This window comes from Odocoileus virginianus, chromosome 7 (assembly GCF_023699985.2).
Source record: "Odocoileus virginianus isolate 20LAN1187 ecotype Illinois chromosome 7, Ovbor_1.2, whole genome shotgun sequence".
Lineage (NCBI taxonomy): Eukaryota > Metazoa > Chordata > Mammalia > Artiodactyla > Cervidae > Odocoileus > Odocoileus virginianus.
The window spans coordinates 49,395,539-49,411,084 of record NC_069680.1 but is presented as its reverse complement, the minus strand read 5'-3'; the positions used below and the strand labels follow the sequence as shown (position 1 = coordinate 49,411,084).

Here is a 15,546-nt window from a genome sequence, read left to right as displayed (position 1 = left end):
TATACTTGGTTGGATAGTGTTCCTCCCATCCCCACCCCAAATGTCCTGAAACCTCTGAATGTGACTTTATTTGGAAATAGAGTTGTTACAGGTGTTCAGAAGAGGTTATATTGAAGTAGGCTGGGCACTTAATCCAAAATCACTGGTGTGATTATACAGCAAAGAGACACAGAGACATAGGGAGGGGTGCCATGTGAAGAGGGCAGATACTGGAGTGATGAGTCCATAAGCCAAAGAATCTGAGGTTTTGCGGATCACAACTGGTGCTCTGAGAAAGGCTGTGGGACAGATCCTGCTCTAGTGCCTTCAGAGAGAGCATGGCCCTCAGGACACCTTGGTCTCAGACTTCTAGCTTCATGTATTTTCTCTGTTTTGAGCCACTAAGTTTGTGGCACTTTTGTGATAGCAGCCTTAAAAAACAAATACAATAGACATAAAAAATAAAGCTCCTATTAAGTACTGGCTCCTCTCCAGGTTCCCTGTGTTCTAGCTGTTTTCTGCTCTATGGCATTATCACCATCACCCTTGGAGGAGCAAACTGAAAGTTGAGAGATGCCTAACAATTTTTTCAGTATCACTCGGCAAGTAGTTCTAACCCTTGTCACCTAACCATGGAAAGAAGCCCATGTGGTGGGCAGGAGGCAAAATGACAAGCAGGCAGGGGTAGACCTTAAAGCTGGCAGTAGCCCAGGTGTCCATGAAGAGTGATATGGAGAAACTAACCGAGGTCTGTCCGTAGGACTGGCCATTTCAGCAACACAAAGGATCAGACTGTGGCAGCAGGCAGCTGTATGGACACATCTCTAATGCGTTCTGCTGAGTGAAAGGGGCCACACACAAATGAGTACATATATGATTTCATCTGTACAAAGTTCTAGACTAGGAAAAACTAGTCAGTAGTGGAAGAGGTAAAAGCAGTGGTTTCCAACTCTGTAGTAGATGCTCTGTTGAGAATTTGACAACGAGGTCCCCGACAAAAGGAGGATGTGTGCCAAATCTTAGGTGGTCTCCTAACCTGGATGAGCCTAATCAGGGTGAGACCCTTTAATCTTGCCTCAAATGGTTTCCTTGCTGCTTCTCCTTTAATTAGCAACTGTTCTACCCTTTGGAACTCAGAGAAGGTCAGAGGGGCTGGAGTCTGGCCTACAAGGAATAGGGGACAAAAGGCCTCCGAGCCCAGGAGCCTTACAGGGCCCTGCTTGGCATTAATCTGAACATAAAGCACAGTTCACATGGTAGAGTCTATACCAGCCATTGACCTAGCAAACTCATGCTGAAAGCTTGGAGCTACCACAAGGACTTCAGCCTCCACTTCCTGCAGGACTTGATTGGGACTGAAATCTCAATAACAAGGCTGACCCTTGGTGAGGCACCATGGATCCTGCAGGGCAGTGGGAGGTGGGCAGCCAGGGACCCTGTAGGGGGTGGCTCTGAGTTACACTGATGGGTTCAGTTCAATCGCTCAGGTATATCCGATTCCTTGTGACCCCATGCACTGCAGCACACCAGGCTTCCCTGTCCATCACCAACTCCCAGAGCTTGCTCAAACTCGTGTCCATTGAGTCAGTGATGCCATCCAACCATTCCATCCTCTGTCGTCCCCTTCTCCTCCCACCTTCAGTCTTTCCCAGCATCAGGGTCTTTTCAAATGAGTCAGCCCTTCACATCAGGTGGCCAAAGTATTGGAGCTTCAGCTTCAGCATCAGTCCTTCCAATGAATATTCAGGACTGATTTCCCTTAGGATGGACTGGTTGGATCTCCTTGCAGTGCAAGGGACTCTCAAGAGTCTTCTCCAACACCACAGTTCAAAAACATCAATTCTTTGGCACTCAGCTTTCTTTATGGTCCAACTCTCACATTCATACATGACTACTGGAAAAACCATAGCTTTGACTAGATGGACCTTTGTTGGCAAAGTAATGTCTCTGCTTTTTAATATACTGTCTAGGTTGGTCATAACTTTTTTTTTAATGCAGAAATTCCATATACCTTTATTTATAGGTCTTAATACAGCAAAATGTAAATGAAAATTGACAACACTGCTCATTTTTCTAATTTAATTTGACATATAAAATGGAGTTTCTCCAGAAAATAGACTTGCCTTACCTTATGATTTATGTTCTGAGTACATTTTATAAAATTCAGCAACCAGGCTTTTTCTATGTTTAAATTGAATTGAACATGATTAAGTACAAATGAATAACTTTATTTTATGTAGTAGCAAAAAGAGTCAGTAATCCTTTCAAGAAAGACACTATTTCATTTCCTTCCAACTTGGATTCACCTAAACACGATCCACAAATGATATTGGAACCTTGCCAATAGTATATTTCGGCTGTCTTGCTTGAACAATCATCTCCATCTGGAAGATGTAGCCTTTAGAAATACATTTTCCTATTAATTCCTGTAAAACTTCTTTTCTGTATAACCTGAGACTTTCTGTTAAATCAGATGCTCCTAGTCACAGCAAAATCTGAGTTATAAAATTGACCACACGGCTGATTATTTTTCTTTTCAAATCCCAGCCATATACACCACCGTTTCCTTTGTAGCGAGTTCTGGAGACAATGTCAAAATTACCCTCCTTTTGCTTCCTAATGAATTCAGGAATAAATTTTGGATGGTGTGAGAGGCCAGCATCCATGATGATTATGTAGTTGCCTGTGGCATATTTCATCCTGTGAATGTGTGCAGTTCCTAGTCCCAACTTTTTCTCCCGTGGCCTGAGAAGAATTCTGTCTGACCCATACATCTTCTCCAACTGTTCAGCAACGTCCCTTGTTCCATCTGGGCGTCCATCATCTGTGATATAATTTCGTAGTTGAAGCCACTCTCAGAGAAGCTCTTCACCAGCAGCCACACGGTGAGCGGCAGGTTCTCGCGCTCGTTGAACGTGGGCAAAAGCTCCGAATGCTTGTCTTGCCGCGGGGCGCGCCCCTTCGCCTCCCGCCGAGACCTAGGAGAGCTACGACTCACTTCCACGGCAGCCATGGCGGAACGGGTCATAACTTTCCTTTCAAGGAGCAAATGTCTTTTAATTTCATGGCTATAGTCACCATTTGCAGTGATTTTGGAGCCCAAGAAAATAGTCTGTCACTGTTTCCATTGTTTTCCCATTTATTTGCCATGAAGTGGTGGGACCAGATGCCATGATCTTCGTCTTTTTATATTGAGTTTTAAGCCAGCTTTTTCACTCTCCTCTTTCACTTTCATCAGGAGGCTCTTTAGTTCCTCTTCCCTTTCTGCCATAAGGGTGGTGTCATCTGCACATCTGAAATTATTAATATTTCTCTGGGCAATCTTGATTCCAGCTTGTCCATCTGACCTGACATTTCGCCTGATGTACTCTGCATTTTTAAGTTAAATAACAGGGTGACAATATACAGCCTTGGCGTACTCCTTTCCCAATTTGGAACCAGTCTATTATTCCATGTCCAGTTCTAACTGTTGCTGCTTGACCTGCATACAGGTTTCTCAGAAGGCAGGTAAGGTGGACTGTTATTCCCATCTCTTTCATAATTTTTCACAGTTTGTTGTGATCTACACAGTCAAAGGCTTTGGCATAGAGGTCTATACTGTTTCTGTTCTTTAACTGTGCCCATCTTTGCATGGAATGTTCCCTTGGTTTTCAGTTTTCTTGAAGAGATCTCTAGTCTTTCCCATTCTGTTGCTTTCTTCCATCTCTTCGCATTGATCACTTAGGAAGACTTTATCTCTCCTTGTTATTCTTTGAAACTCTGCATTCATATTGGTATATCTTTCCTTTTCTCCTTTGCCTTTTGCTTTCTTTTCTCAGCTATTTTAAGGCCTCCTCAGACAACCTTTTTGCCTTTCTTTTTCATGGGGATGATTTTGATCACAGCCTCCTGTACAATGTTGTGAACCTCTGTCCATAGTTCTTCAGGAACTCTATCAGATTTAATCTGTTGAATCTATACTGTATAATCTTTAGGGATTTGATTTAGCTCACACCTGAATGGCCTAGTTGTTTTCCCCTACTTTCTTCAATTTCAGTCTGAATTTGCCAATAAGGAGTTCACAATCTGAGTCACAGTCTGCTCCCATTACCACACAGTTGAGGTTTTTGGTCTGCCTGCTTGATGTGTTTGAGCAAAGACTTCACAAGTGAAGCATCGCTGAAAGGGTAACCCAGTGTAAGTCTGTTACTCCTCACACCACAGAATCCCAGGGAAGGCAGACCATTTCTGTGCCAGGAATCAGTACCTCAAGTTGTGTGGCTCACACTGTATCCCACCAGGGAAGCCGTTCCATCTTGAAGGCCTGAGCCTCTTAGTCTGCTTGCAGGTTTCCAGACATCGAATCTGGACAGACAGTGCCTCCAACAGAGCTTCTGTATCGGCTTGTTTAGAGGTGCATCTGCCAGAATAGGTGGAGAAGAAATTCTCTTTCAAGTTTGGGCCTTAACAGGCTTTTGTAGCTACAGAGCCTTGTCTAATAAAGAAGGACTAAGGCTTTTCCTTTCAGCTTTTTAAAAAAAGAGCAGCAATCTTTCTGTTTCTCCCAGCACCAGAGCCTCGTCAGTAGTTCTGTTTTGTGTTTTGCCTGCTTCCCAGAAGTATAGAATATGGCTTGAGATAAAAAACACATGTCAAGATTGTTGAGCATGGTGAGGAGGTTTGTCTCAGGAGTTATTTTCTTTCCTGCTCTGTGGTGTCCTTGGGGGAAATTTCTGGATGCCCAGCGTAATAATGTCAGTTTTCCCAGCAATGGCCTGAGCTCCCCAGCTGCTCTCATTCTACTGTCTGAGATTGTAACAGAAAATTTACATTTGAAAATTGAATGCTTGCTGATTTAAAGAACAGAGAAGCCTGGTGGGCTACAGTCCATGGGGTCACAAAGCGACAGGTAACTGAGCGACTAATACTTCTTATTGGAGTCTGAGTTTAGGTGAGGGTCAGAGAGGGGGAGATTTTATTGGGAGAGTTTCCACTAGACCAGTAATCACATCGCAGAGCCACAGCTTATTTTGCTAATCGTTAAAATGACCTTGACTTTGATTTCTAAAGCTGCTGCATTCATACTTTCCAGTGGGGTCAGTATTTGTATTGAAAAAAACTCATTCTCTGCAGTAAAACCTCTTCCCAACTTCCTTTTACTGACTTAATGGCTTTTTCTAGAGCAGATGATAGATGAAGCCAGAGAATGCGGTTTGTCTATAAAGGACATATTGATTCAATCAGATTTGCCAGAACACAACTGCAGGGTAAAACCTAAAAAGTGTCTCGAGAAATCAAGATGCTGCCGAGGCAGTTTCTCAGCCAGGAATTTTTTTGGCTGCTTCTTGTTTTAAATTCCTTCATTTTGCATTTCGGGAAATGACTCTCAAGTGAAAGCCAAAATCCTAAGTGCAGAAAGATAAATCACGTGTTGTTGGCTTTGAATTCTGATTACTTCCCTTGAAGGAGTAGCCAAGAGCTTGTTTCTCATATAAAAATACTTTTCGCCTGTTAATGAGAAACAAAATTAATTGGGTTCTACAGAGGCCAATTTTAACTGAGTTAAAAGACAAATACTTTAGAGTAAGAAAGGACCTTAGAGACACTGAATTTAATCCCTTCTTATAGGACTAGAGAGGGTGAAAGCCTTGCTGAAGAACGCAGAGCCACAGGCAATGCAGTGCCCAGAGAAGACCGCATTTCATCCAGTGGTCACTCAGGCGGGTCCATTCTCTGACCTTTCTGATTGTTACCAGCAAGGCTCCCTGCCATTATTTACATAAGAGTCTCTCGGGAATGAGGTTTTATTCTTTAGAACTAAGGGTTGAAAATAGAGAAATCATGTCACATGTGTAGCACCAGCACCCACAGAACCTCTGTTTAAATAAAGTGTGAAAGCCAATGTGCTGTTTGAACAAATTCACCCAATGGCCTAGGTGGCCTTGTTTTTGAAGAGAGCTTTCTGTGATTTTTGCATGGTGTGGAAGTCTAAATCACCAGTCACAGAGCTCTGAGCCCAGAGAAAGGCCCTGTCAAAATGAAACATGAAAATAATGTTGAGGTCATATCAAGGAAGCTGAACGGTAAACATTAGCAGGCTTGCTGCAACAGGATAGCGTGTGTGGGGATGGGACAGCGTGTTCCTCAGTTGGCATGGCCCAGGGCTTGGGAGGGACCAACCCCCAAAGCCCGTTAGAAAGCTCAGCCTCTCCAAACACTGAACTGAGCCACAGTGCTTCCTGCTGCTGTCATTTGGGAATTGTATGTGGTCAGGATACAAATGATGGCCAACCTTCTGGCCGTGAATGATTAGCATAATAATTCAGCTAATGGATTAATTTTAGATTGATGCAAGTGATCACATTCATGTTTTCATTTGCATTTTTACTAAAGAGACCAGTTTGCTCCAAACACTTTTTTATTAATATTCGTATTGCAATATAGAATAAGAATGTTTTGATTATTTTACTTTAAGGCTTATATTGGGCTAATTCATTTCAATGTATGACAAAAACCACTGCAATGATGTAAAGTAATTAGCCTCCAACTAATAAAAATAAATGGAAAAAAAAAAGGCTTATATTGAAAGAAGTCTAACGTCATTGCTCTTCCCATCTATTATTCAGTGAGTGTTTTTCATCTGGACAGAAAGACAGATCTATCAGTTCAGACAGATCTGTTTTCTGTCTGACTCATTGTTGCTAACAGGGAAAGCAGAAACTTTCTCTGTTGATTGATGAGTTCCAGCTGTGCAACTTTGGAAATCGTATTTCCACTGAAAAAAAAATTTAATGACTTTTTTCTAATGTTCTTCCATTAAAAAAAAAAGTTTGTTGTCATGGGATACCACTTTTCAATTTTTCATAAAGATTTTGTGTGTGTGTGTGTGTGTTTATTTTTATTAGTTGGAGGCTAATTACTTTACAATATTGTAGTGGTTGTTGTCATACATTGACATGAATCAGCCATGGATTTGCATGTATTCTCCATCCCGATCCCCCCTCCCATTTCCCTCTCTATCCGATCCCTCTGGGTCTTCCCAGTGCACCAGGCCCGAGCACTTGTCTCATGCATCCAGCCTGGGCCGGTGATCTGTTTCACCCTAGATAATATACATGTTTCAATGTTATTCTCTCGAAACATCCCACCCTCGCCTTCAGAAAGATTTTAAATTAATGATGAGTTATGACTTTCCTGGTAGCTCAGACAGTAAAGAATCCACCTGCAATGCAGGAGACCTGGGTTCAATTCCTTGGAGAAGGGAATGGCTACTCACTCCAGTATTGTTGTCTGGAGAAGCATATGGACAAAGGAGCCTGGCAGGCTACAGTTCACAGGGTTGCAAAGAGTTAGACATGACTAAGTGACTAATACTGCTTTCTTGCAACCACAGCTGAGTTGTATTGAAAGGAGGTTCAGATCCTTAGATAATTGCCAGGCTTCATGCCAAAGCTTTCATGGTGGCTCCAGGTACCCAACCTCTAAACCCAACACTGATATTTAATGCACTGAAAGCAGCAACAGCTCCTTTTTCTTTTTCCCCTATTCCTATTCCTCATTTTAAATACAGCTTTATTGAGATATAATTCATATAGCATACAGTTTACTCATTTAAAGTGTACAGTTCAGTGTTATTTTAGTATTAGAATTGTGTAACCATCAGTTCAGTTCAGTCACTCGGACATGTCTGACTCTTTGTGACCCCATGGACTGCAGTACCCCAGGCTTCCCTGTCCATCACCAACTCCCGGAGATTACTCAAACTCATGTCCGTTGAATCAGTGATACCATCCAACCATCTCATCCTCTGTTGTCCCCTTCTCCTCTCCTCTTCAATCTTTCCCAGCATCAGGGTCTTTTCAAATGAGTCAGCTCTTTGCATCAGGTGACCAAAGTATTGGAGTTTCAGCTTCAGCTTCAGTCCTTCCAATGAATATTCAGGACTGATTTCCTTTAGGATTGACTGGTTGGATCTCCTTGCTGTCCAAGGGACTCTCAAGAGTCTTCTCCAAGACCACAATTCAAAAGCATCAGTTCTTTGGCACTCAGCTTTCTTTATGGTCCAACTCTCACATCCATATATGACTACTAGAAAAACCAAAGCTTTGACTAAATGCAATTTTGTTGGGAAAGTTGTCTTTGCTTTTTAATATGCTGTCTAGATTGGTCATAGCTTTTCTTCCAAGGAGCAAGCATCTTTTAATTTCACAGCTGTAGTTACCATCTGCAGTGATTTTGGAGCCCACCAAAATAAAGTCTGTCACTGTTTCCATTGTTTCCCCATCTATTTGCCATGAAGTGATGGGACCAGATGCCATGATCTTAGTTTTCTGAATGTTGAGTTTTAAGTCAACTTTTTCGCTCTCCTCTTTCACTTTCTTAAAGAGGATCTTTAGTTCTTCTTTGCTTTCTGCAATTAGTGTGCTGTTATCTGCATATCTGAGGTTATTGATATTTCTCCTGGCAATCTTGATTCCATATATTCCTTCATCCAGTCTGGCATTTCTCATGATGTACTTTGCATATAAGTTAAGTAAGCAGGGTGACAATATACAACCTTGACGTATTCAATTCCCAATTTGGAACCAGTCCATTGTTCCGTGTTTTGTTCTAACTGTTGCTTCTTGACCTGCACACAGATTTCTCAGGACACAGGTCAGGTGGTCTGGTATTCCCATCTCTTTCAGAATTTTTTTGCAGTTGGTTGTGATCCATACAAACTATGGATGGGCTTTAAATTATTTGAGTTTGAGTTGTTTCCATTTTTTAGTTATTTCCATTTTTGGCTCATATGACCAGTGCTGCTATAAGCATTAATGGTCAAGCCTGTGTGGATGCATTTTCATTTCTCTTGTAAACACTCCTAGGAATGGAATTGCACCATCATATGTTAGCTGTGTTTAACCTTTTGAGAAACTGCAAAGTGACTGTACTATTTTATGTTCCTACCAGCAGTGTGTTCTGATTTTTCCACATTCTCTCCAACACTTGTTATTATTAGTCTTTTAAAACAATTATAGCCATTGTACTGCGTGTGTAGTGGTGAAGCCACCTCTGAACTATTTTGAAAGTATTTTGGTGATGGATTCAGCCCAGATGGATTCTTTGTGAGAAAGGAAATCAGATTGCACCAGTCCTTCACGTTTACCGCTCTGTCTCCAAAGTCTAGAACAAGGCTTAGGACTAGTAAGCATGGAGACATTTGTAGAATGAATGCCTAAATCAGTTCACAAAGACACTACTGTGCACTAGCATTGGTGTGGATACAGAGGTGTGTAAGACATGGCCCTGCTCCCAGGGAGCTTCACTTTTTGAAGGAAATAGAGTGAGAGTATTCCTGAAAGGGAGTTACTGATGGAGAAGGGTACATGTTAGAGGAAAGTGTACTCATTTCTAAGCAACTAAAGTATAGATGATGAAAACGTGAACTCCTTTGGTCTTAGGCTAATTTATAAAGTCTGGCTTCCAGGAAATGGTAGGGGAAAAAATATCAGTCACTCAAACTGCAATGAGGAAGGTAGCCTTCCACATAATACCAGAAGCCTCCCCATGTGGTACCACATTGCAAGCAATCACTCACATACATTCTTTCTCTCTTTCTCTATGTGTGACTGTGGAATCAGAATATAATATACTTCTTCTCTTTAAGTTCAGGTTTTAGTGATTTGCACATTTTGGTCATTTGCCTTCTATCTTCCTCTCTCCCCCCATTCCTCTTTTATCTGCTTATTTTTTGTCTTTGTCACTTCTCCAACAACAATCTCACCTCACCTGCTCTAAGGTATATTTTACAGAACTTTTTGCAGATTTAATGCATAATAACCAGCCTAAGTGTTATCATTATGTGCCATCATTTCCTTAATTCTCTTGCTATTCAGGTTTATTTCCATTTTTGTTATAAATAATGCTTCAAGGGAACCTATTCATGACTTTTCTTTCCAAATTTGCATTATTTAAAAAAGGTAACAGTCCGAATGAGTTTCTGATCTTTAGGCTTTCCCGTCGTGGTGATTCAGGAACCCAGGCCCTTTCCATCTGTGTTGCCCATCCCCTCAAGCCTCTGGGACTGCTTCCAGCTGACAGAAGGGGCAAGAGCATGGAAGACACTTGCTTCCTAACCACATGGCCGAGTAGTGGTACCCAGCCTCTCTGTTTCCATTCCTCTGATGACAGCTTGCCATATGGCATAACTGGGTGTGGGAAGTTCTGGCAGCGTAGTTTCTGGCTGGGCAGATACTTTCCAGAAACAGCTATATATTCTCCTTGGAGGACTATACATTTTGGGTGGACAGTTAGTCTTCTCTGCCATTATATATTTTTATAGATACGATCATTGTTCATTTTGATGACTTGGTACATTTTGCCTAACAATCCCCACCCCCCATCCTCACTGAAATGTTATTTGTTTATGATTATTTATTTATTTATTTCTGATTATTAAGGGAGACATACATTTGGTCTTAGTCAATTCCAATAATCTAACCATGAGACTTTATCATATGTAGAACCAATGTGTCTACTACTGCAATTTTTTCTTCTACTTGTTACTTTTTGTTTTAGTGCTCATATCACTTTGGTTAATTATTTTGACTCGTGTTACAATATGGAGAAAATGGTGGAGAGTTTATCATTGGTGGCATGTGAAATAACAGAGGGAGAGGGGATTGGCTCAGTCTCTTTCAAAAAGTTTAAAATGGAACCAATAACCAAGGAAACTGGTTTTCCTCCAAGGAGACTGCATGACTGCAGAAATATCCCAGCTTAACTATAGGGTGTTATTTAAAAAAAACAAAAACTTAGTATTATCTGGAAATATTTTCATTTTTCCTGAGCCAGTTATTTTGTATATATCTGCTGTTGCTTTCAAAAATGATTATAATTAAGATATTATTCTTTTTAGATGAGTTTTTTTTGAAGCCTCTTTTTCAAAGTCTCTTAAGACTTAAGCTTTGATTTAGAGTACTGGCCCCCACTTGTTCCACCCATCCCCACCTCTCCCCACCAAAATCTGAAAATATAATAAAAATGTTTTAAATATTAGTATTACTTTTATAATGCTGTTAAAAAGATGGTGGAATTTTTGCTCAGCAAACATGACTCTAAATTGATTCAGTCTTTTTTTTTTCCTTTGGGGAATTAATGAGGTATAATAAAACCTAATAAAGAAAAAAAAATTTTTATGTCAGCTGTAGATATTTAATTGAAATATCTCCTAAGCTTCACAGTTCCCTTCCTAAGGGAGGAAAACTGATGAGGTGGAATAAGGAAATTATGCAGCATTCATTCATTCATTCAATTCATTCATTCAACAACTATTGAATTTCCTACATGTTCTATTTGGGGACTAGCTAGATGTGTCTAAGGGTCTAGATGTGTCTAGGGGTCTAGATGTCTCTAGATGCATCTGAGAATGAAACAGAAAGATTCCTGACTTTGAGAAGGTTACGTTTTAGCAGGATGTGGTAACAGAATTAATAATAAACCACATAATAAGTTGAGTTGTGATGGGTCTTACTCAGCCTCATGAAGAGGATGCTATTTAAAATTTGTGGTTATATTTCCAATGTATCATCTCAGAATAAAAATTAGCATGGGGCTGAAAGTTTAAATAAGGGAGTCAGGTTAGGCCTCATTAAGTAGCTATGTTTAAGACCCAGAGGAGGGAACCAGCTAGGCTTCTATCTAAGGGAGGAGGTTTCCAAGCAAAAGGAACCAGCAAAGGCCCTGAGGCTGAGGTGCACCTATAAATTGAAGTACAGGAGGAAGTTCAGTGTGGTTGGATTGGAGTTAGGGTAGATGGGGAGATTAAGGGGTGAAGTCAGAAAAGAAATGGGGGATGTTAGACAAACAGTGTAAAGTCTTGTGGACCATTGCTCATCATAAGGACTTTGACTTCATTCTGAGAGAAATGGAAACACATTAAGGGTTTCAGATGGGGTGGGGGGGGTGTGATTTGATCTGAATTACATTTTTGCAGAATTATCTGGGATATCATGGGGAGAATGGACAGTAAGGAGACAAGGGCAGAAACACAAAGGCCGGTTGAGGGTACTTCAATATTTGGGCCAAGGAGATGACAGTGAAGGTGATGACAAATGGTTGCATTCTTGATATATTTTGAAGCTAGAACCTACAGGATTTTCTGATAGATGAGTCTTAAAGGAAAGAAAGAGTTGAAGATTCTTATAGTACTGCCAAAATATTTATTGACCCTACCTATGAGGTTTGCCCCTCTGGGAGAATTATCCTGACACCCCAAAGGCTTGGACATGGGACTTTCTCTGGCCAGTGACTTAGATATGGAAAGTAATGTGCCTTTCTTGGCAGAATCTTTAAATGCCCCTGTGCTGGACCTATTCTTGTCTTCACCAGGAGAGAATCCGCTGTCCTGGATGGGGCTGCTCTTTTAACTTGGACCCTGGAGCAAAGGACATGAAACAAAGCCGGAGTCCCACCCTCTGTTGATATATAACTTGAGCAAGTGGTAAACACTACTTCAAATCATGCTGAGATTTTTTGTTGGTGTTGTAATTATAGTAATATAATTCAGTGAACACTCATGTGAAAGCTCATGAAAGCTTCAGTGAAGCTCATACCCGAGCAACAGAAAGAATAGAATTTTCATTGGCTGAGGTAGAAAGATTATGGGAGGAACAGGGAGGGCAGATTAGGAGTTTACTTTTGGACATGTCCAGTTTGAGGTGTCTGTCGTAACACTCAGGTGTGGCTGTTGAGTAAGCAATTAAATTTAAGAATATAAAGTTCAGGATAGATGTAAAAATTGGGGGAGGCAGTCATCAGCATAGAGTTGGTAGGGTTTTTTAAAATTTCACTGAAGTGTAGTATACTTCGAATATTGTATTAAATTCTGCTATACAGCATAGTGAATCAGTATATATATACTTCAGTTTATATGTATATATTCTTTTCCATTATGGTTTAACATAGGATATTGAATGTAGTTCTCTGTGCTGTGCAGTAGGACCTTATTGTTTATCCATCTTATCTATAATAGTTTGCATCTTATAATCCCAAACTCTCAGTCTTTCCCTTCCTCACCCCCACCCACCTTGGCAACTTCAAGTCTGTTCTCTGTCTGAGAATCCATTTCTTTTTTGTTGTTAAGTTCATTTGTGTGACATTTTACAATTTACATATAAATGATATTACATGGTATTTGTCTTTCTGTCTGACTTCATTTAGTATGATAATCTCTAAGTCCATTCATGTTGCTGCAGATGGCATTATTTCACTTTTTTAAATGGCTGAGTAGTACTCCATTGTGTAAATGTACCATCTTCTTTATCTATTGATCTGTTTATGAGCATTTAGATTGCTTCCATGTCTTGGCTATTGTAGATAGGGCTGCTGTGAACAGAGGGTTGCATGTAGCTTTTCAAATTATAGTTTTGTCTGGATGTATGGCCAGGAGTGGGATTGCTGGATCATATGGCAAGAGTTGATAGTTTTTATGGTCATAGGATTGGTTGAGATTGTGAATGGAGTGATTATATAGAGAAGGGGAGGATGCCACAAGAGGTTATGACCCAGTTTATCATGAATATTTGCTCTTAGTAAGGGACGCTCATGACAGTGAGCTTGAGAAAGAATATGAACACAGAAATTGGCTACAGCAAAGATAACTAATTCTTTTGGGATTTTTTCTAAGGGAGAACCAAGAAATGGGAAGTTTCTGGGTCAGAAGTTGGATCAAGTGAGGGTTTTCTAATAAAATGAAAGCTTAACATGGATGTTCTTCATGCATATTTGAGAACAACCCTTTTATTTCCCATGGGCTGTTACTCCATTTTATTTTTTTTAATTTTTTTTTATTTTTTGTTACTCCATTTTAAAGAGTGAAAAGAAGGTAGCATTTATTATGCATTTAAAATTTGCTGTACATGGTACTAAGCACATTCACATATTACTTTCTCCTTACAACCATCAATACATTGTGAAGTAACTGTGATTACTTTTCAGGGTCTCACAATTACTATATAGGGGAGCTAAGCTTCAGTCCTTCATCTTGCTCTTGACCCAAAGCCTTTTCTCCATGGTAATTGCCTTCCAAAAAAAGTTTAAATGTTCTCTGGGAGCAAGTTTCATGAACGTTTCCTGTATTGCTTCTCAACTAGCAAGGTATAAGATAAAATTGCTAATAGCCATTGAATGTGTGTTTCCCATACCATTGTCCAGTGTTTACCATTGAACTATGTTCTGCTACTGTTGACTCAGATTAAAAGTTCTTACCCAGCCTTAAGTGTGGCTTTAAAAACTCACCTGTGGTACCTTTTAGAAAGTCTCAAAGTCAACAAATCAGGTGAAAATATCAGTCTCCTTTGTTCAGGGCCAGGCAACCAATTACCAAACTAGCAAGTTGCTTTGAGGTTTGGTAGAAATTTCATAATTCATAATGGTAATTAAATACATATGATGGAAAGTTTCAAAGTGGTGTCCTGGTACAGAAGCTACTTATTGTGTTGGTTTGTTTAATTCCTGCCACCCACGATAAACATATGGTTCAAGCAGCCATGGCTGGGTTCTCATAATGTTAGCTTCTGTGATAGAAATCTTTTTAAAAAAGTCTGTTAATGAGTTGTGTACTTGGAGGCCCAAAAACTCGTCATACCTTTTTATTTTTAAAAGATACAGAAAACCCCAGTATTTGTTGAAATAGAAAGAAATGAATTTTTGAAGATTATAGCAACTTATGCTACTTTAATGTAAACAGTAGTTTCTGATGGCGCATGACAGTTAGTGTGTGGGAAGGATGTCCAGGGTTTATTACAGTGGTGTGCCTCACTGCGGAGCCTGAATTTGCAATGCGGACATAGTGTAAAGGCTGGTGAGTTATCAGAAAATGTGGACATTTGCTTAAGATTCTTCACATCCTACTGAAACAGCAGTTGCTGTTTACTCAGAGCAAAAAGCAATTTAAGTTAGGTGGTAAGAAGAACGTAGAATTCATTATTAACCTTCCTGCCCACAGCTCTTCTAGGAGAAAAAAAATCCTATTGCTTAAAGAAATTTATGTAAAAGATAGCAAGTGGTGGTACTTTCAGATGTGTATTTACAAAGTTGCCCCAAATATACTGCTCTGCCATGAAAGTTAAAAAAAAAAAAGATTCTTCACATCCTAAAATTATGGGGTGTATACCTAGCTCGCATGAAGGGAACAAAACAAACCCTCCATTTGCAGTGGACTGTGATGGCTAACTGGACCTGTGCATCAGGCCTCTCAATCTCTGTAACTGGACCTGTGCATCAGGCCTCTCAATCTCTGTTCTGGGAAAGGTTCTGGCCACAGAGATAGCCATGTGACCCAAGCCAGGACAGTCAGAGGGCTTCCTTGAGATTACCTTGATTTTTGATGACTGGACGAACATTCTTTCTTTCTGGTAGGGTTTCCAAACTCTCAATGGCTGTGTTTCTGCCACCCTCCTAGGGAAGTCCTGTCTGCAATAGTTCAGTTCAGTTCAGTTCAGTCACTCAGTCATGTCCGACTCTTTGCGACCCCATGAATTGCAGCACGCCAGGCATCCCTGTCCATCACAAACACCCAGAGTTTACTCAAACTCGTGCCCATCA

General features: G+C 40.4%; 1 pseudogene; it reads right to left on the bottom strand.

Moving 5' to 3' along the window:
* Positions 1 to 2,196: 2,196 nt before the first annotated feature.
* LOC110148122 (dolichol-phosphate mannosyltransferase subunit 1 pseudogene) lies at positions 2,197 to 2,992 on the bottom strand (annotated as a pseudogene).
* Positions 2,993 to 15,546: the final 12,554 nt, after the last annotated feature.